The sequence below is a fragment of the Lepidothrix coronata genome, unplaced genomic scaffold (assembly GCF_001604755.1).
Source record: "Lepidothrix coronata isolate B3197 unplaced genomic scaffold, Lepidothrix_coronata-1.0 Scaffold1247, whole genome shotgun sequence".
Taxonomy (NCBI): Eukaryota; Metazoa; Chordata; class Aves; order Passeriformes; family Pipridae; genus Lepidothrix; species Lepidothrix coronata.
The window spans coordinates 1-4,622 of record NW_016691427.1 but is presented as its reverse complement, the minus strand read 5'-3'; the positions used below and the strand labels follow the sequence as shown (position 1 = coordinate 4,622).

General features: G+C 36.5%; 1 long non-coding RNA gene across 1 annotated transcript; it reads left to right on the top strand.

Annotated features, from left to right (window-relative positions):
• The first annotated feature begins 778 nt into the window (after positions 1-778).
• LOC108510537 lies at positions 779-2,354 on the top strand. Its single transcript, XR_001878833.1, has 2 exons — positions 779-879; positions 2,258-2,354. It is a non-coding gene; the product is annotated as an uncharacterized LOC108510537 (long non-coding RNA).
• The last annotated feature ends 2,268 nt before the right edge of the window (positions 2,355-4,622 follow it).

The following is a 4,622-nucleotide window of genomic DNA, read 5'->3' as shown; positions in this document are numbered from 1 at the left end:
GCTGGAAACATTGCATCATCAGACCTTGATGAATTTTCCACTTGTTTCAGTCTATTTTGGTTTTCATTTTATCACCGATTGCTAAAAGTTTTACTGTGTTAAGTTTCAGACAACATGAATGTTAACACAGCTTTTATTCTCATGTTGGCATGCTTCAGCCGTTATCATGCTGCAAGTGTTAAGCTTCTTTGTCCAAGGAATGTAACAGTTTGTTTAGAAAATTTCCCCCTAAATTCAGCAGAGTATGTCAAGGCAAAACGAATCTTTTTATATACCAGTTACATTGACATACACGAAGCAGCATGGCAACTTGATCTGAATTAGCTTATTGCTACTCTAAAATTACATTTCTTAAAATAAAATATAGTTTAATGAATATTTTAATTTACTGCATAATAGCTGGAAGGAAAAATCTTTATTTAAATGAGGTCGCTGTTATGTAAGTTCTGTGGATAATTCATATGAAAGAAAAGAAAATGTGAATTGGACCTTTAATGTGGAAATAATGTAAGTAGAATGGGTCTAGGTCCCCCCCATGTTCTCCAACTTTAATTTACTAATTCACTTCACTATATATTGTTGGATGTATTTTACCTCGCAGTACAATAGGATTGCCTTTGCTATAGTGTCTTTTTTGTGTTCATTGTCTTAATTTTTGTTAATAGGACTACTTAGTTATTTTCCTCCTGTTTATGCCACTCAGATATTTAAAAATAAAAAAGGCAATCTGGGTTTGTTAATACTGCTGATATTATGATTCCTCCATTTTTAATGAATAGATCCCATTAAGACTGCCCAAGGGTCTTTGTCCCTGAAGGCATATAGGCTGACTCCCAAACTGATGGAAGTTTGCAAAGAAAAAGACTTCTCTCCAGAAGCGTAAGTAACTTCAAAGAATGTTTTCTCACAGGGTTTGCTGAATTTGGGGTGCAGAATAGTACATGGGATAATGAAACACTGTGTTTTAAAATCTCATGTAACAGTGCGTGCTGGAAAAATGGATCTATGTGGGTAGTGATAGATGAGCACTGATACAGGGGGCTGAGAGGGCATGAAAGTCAGTCTTTAGGCATCAGGGTAAGTGGTGGAACTTGAACTGATTTTGGGGCTAGTCAGTGGATGTGCTGAGAGGACCATGGAGAAGATAGCTGTATCTGGGGACAGAGCCAAAAACAGACAAAAAGAAATGGAGGAAGGGAAATACCTGATCTGTCTTGAAGGAAAATAGAACAGGTATTCTGGAATAGCTGTTGCTGTGTATTTATTCCAAATTAACTCCCCCATGTGGACACAATCTTCTGGAGTAAAGTAGGATAATTACTCTGTTTCAGAAGATGAGCTGCTTGTTACAGATGTAGGCCTTAGCTGGCATCCTTTTCCTCCAGCAGCTAGCTATTCAACAGCGAAAGCACAAGCACGTGTTAAAATTACTTCACTGAGAAAAAACATAATCATTTCGTTGCTTGGTGTCTAAACATTTCCATGATGAACAAACAAATTTGTGATTAGTCCAAAAAAAAAAAAAGGAGGGGGAAGGAGGCAAAATCGAAAATATTTTATTCCAAAATCCAATATGAATACAGAGAAGTTAAGGCTGTATTTCCTTAGAAACTTGTAGATCATGCTTTTATTTCCAGATTTAATGGAAGGTATTACTGTCTGCTTTATTATAAAGCAATAGCAATAGTTTTTTATGTGCATATTGTAAAAAATACACACTGGAAGTTTATATTTTAATATTCACCATAGAATTTAATTATTCCAAAACATAGGCTATTTTGTGAATCTGATTTTTTGGTCAGTAAAAATTTTAATTATTCAGCTATTTGGGAAATCGTTTTTCATTGTAGTAGTTATGATGTTAAATATATTTTAGTGTCATGTGGTAACTAACTGTTCACTTTTATTTAAGAAACCCTGATGGCAGGGAAATCAGTAAAATATTTTGGAAGGGGCAGAGTTAATCCTGTCAGTACAGTCTGTTGCTGGAGGCTTTTTCATGTAGGTAATGTATTAGCAAGCAAGGCAGCTGCTTGACTTGTGAGAGTTTTTCCTAGAACAGCTTTTCCTAGTCTTTGTAAACGTGAGGTTTTGCCATGCAAATGCGCTCTTACCAAAACTTCACTCATGTTAGATTGTGGGACTATGACAATCAAGAGTTTTTACAAAATTGCCAATTGTTGGAGCAGCAATTCAACAAAGAGAATAAGAGAGGTACTGGTTATATTGGTAAATATTCTTTAACTTTTTCCTACAGCTTGAAAAAAGCAAATATTGCATATGAAAACATGTTTGAAGAAGTGCCCATTGTAATTAAGAATTCATACCTGATCAATGTGATGTTGTGGGAACTGGAAAAGAAATCTGCAGTAGCCGATAGACATGAATTGCTCAGTCTGGCTAGCAGGTAAGTACTTGTTACAGTAATGGATGTACTTTTATTCGCTTTCCCAAACCACAGTTGAACACCTTGGGTGAAATCCCAGTCTCATTACAGTCCATGCAAGCTTTGCCTTGACTTTTAATGGGGTTAACACTTTACCATTCATGTTCTTTTGCTGAAGGAAAATTGCATGGTAAAACTGTAGCATTAGATTCAAGGACTAAATTCAGTCTGTAATCCACGTATACCTGCACTGCTTGTGGTATGGATTTCTTCAAGAAAATGTGGGCACTCAGAAAATTTAGGCAAATAGATCTGTATATAAAAACTGGTTGTTAAATATTCCTTAAGTAATTATATGAATTATTTTAATAAAAAAGAAATTGCAGTTGTTTTACTTTGGTAGCAGGATGAATTTGAAAATAAAATAAAATAATAAAGGCTCTGAGAAACTGACAAAAATGCTCAGACTGATTGTCATGACAGCCAGCATTCATAATGTCAGAAATTGAGTTTCTAAAATGATCTTTTTATAACTTTAAGAATAACGTTTTGTTCTTGTAGCACTTTGTCCTGAAAATACACTTCTGATTACAAAGCTGGAATGCCTTCTAGCAGTATGATCAAAAATTTGGTGGTGCTTAAATCTTACACAACACAGTACAGTTATTTGGATTATTATTGGGCTGACCAAAACAACCAGATACACAAAATGATGCAGTATCTTGTATGTAGAAACTGGGGTTTTGGGGTATAACACTCTACTTACACATCAGGGTGTTGTCTGCCAAGCTTCTGATGCTAGTGGCCTCTTTTCTTTTTCCTTTATTCTGCTGCCCGCCCCCCCCCCCCATATAAGACTGAAGATAATGATCCATATTTCTAGTGGAAATTTTCCACTCTGTCTACTTGAGCTTATGTGGAGGTATAGAGGGATCTGATAGCTTTTAGAGAAAGTGGTTAAGAGAGAACAAGTATAGGGTTGAACTCTGCTGGGGAATTTACAAATGTCACAAGTGATACTTAGTCAATAATTCTGTCCAGTAAAGTTGTGACTTTGCGCATTGGAATTAAAGAAGTGAAGAATTTTTGCCGAGATGTTCGGTCTGTTTGACTCCACAGGGGTTTTGTCAGGCTCTTTCTTTCCTTGGTCAAAGATCACAAACCTTACCCCATCTGAGGAGAGGGTGGACACTGGATGTAGGAGATGACAATTATTTGATTCCTTGTGAGCTCCGTCACTTTACTGTGAAAAAGAGGACCATGCTGAGGATACAGCAGGTTGCAGGTGACCTGACAGTCCTTGGTTGTTTCTATGAGTTTGCTCCTGTATAAAGGGCTGGGACTACCCAGCACCCTGGATCCTAGCAAGGGGTGCTGCTGGTCACACAATACAATTCTCTGATTTGAACAGATCACAAGCCACAGTTGAAGTTTTTCATTAGCTTTACATCTTACATAGTAACTGTTCAGTACCACTGCCCTGGCTCAAGATCAAAGATAAGAACTGTACAAATTGTTTTCTGTTTTGGAGTGATGGTGTTAAAAGCCTGGTGCAAGACAGGCTGTTGTGTTGGTCCTCGTATCAGTAAAGGGGACGAGAAGTGAACAAGAAAAAGACAACCCCAAAATTAAAAACAGACTTTCTGGGCAGATTTTTCTGGCTCACCCGGTCTATTCAAGGAACTTAAGGTGATTAGTTTGGTTTGATGGAGAGAAGATTTTGGAAATTACCCCAGTGGGTTGCTTGGAAGTTTTTGTATGTGTCCTTTTTTTAATATTTGATAGCTGCTTTTAGTTACCATGCAGGTTACATTCAGTGATATCTTACATTGGTATAACTCAACAGCTAGCAAATTAAAACATTTTAATGCTTGTTTATTCAAGGTAGGGTGACTTGTACTGCTTGCTGAAATATTTAACTAGTTTTTACTTGAATTCAGCTGCGAAAGTTGCTCTGTCAAAGAATATATTGCCTGAAGTAGGGAAGTTCAAATCCCCACTATTTGGAGTTTTATTTTCATTTTTCTGTATTTAATTTCACATTGCCTTATTTTTGTCTTTCAGCAGCTGTGGCTAAAACATTTCAGATAGCAACTTTTAATTTTGGTGCCTGTCTTCTGCACTTTGCAATTATTGCTGTCATTGACAGTAACTTCAAGGCTCCTTTTTGACTTTGGCCTTGTGGGGGGTTTTTTGTGTGTTTTTTTTTCCTTTTTTTTTTGTTTGTTTGTTTTTT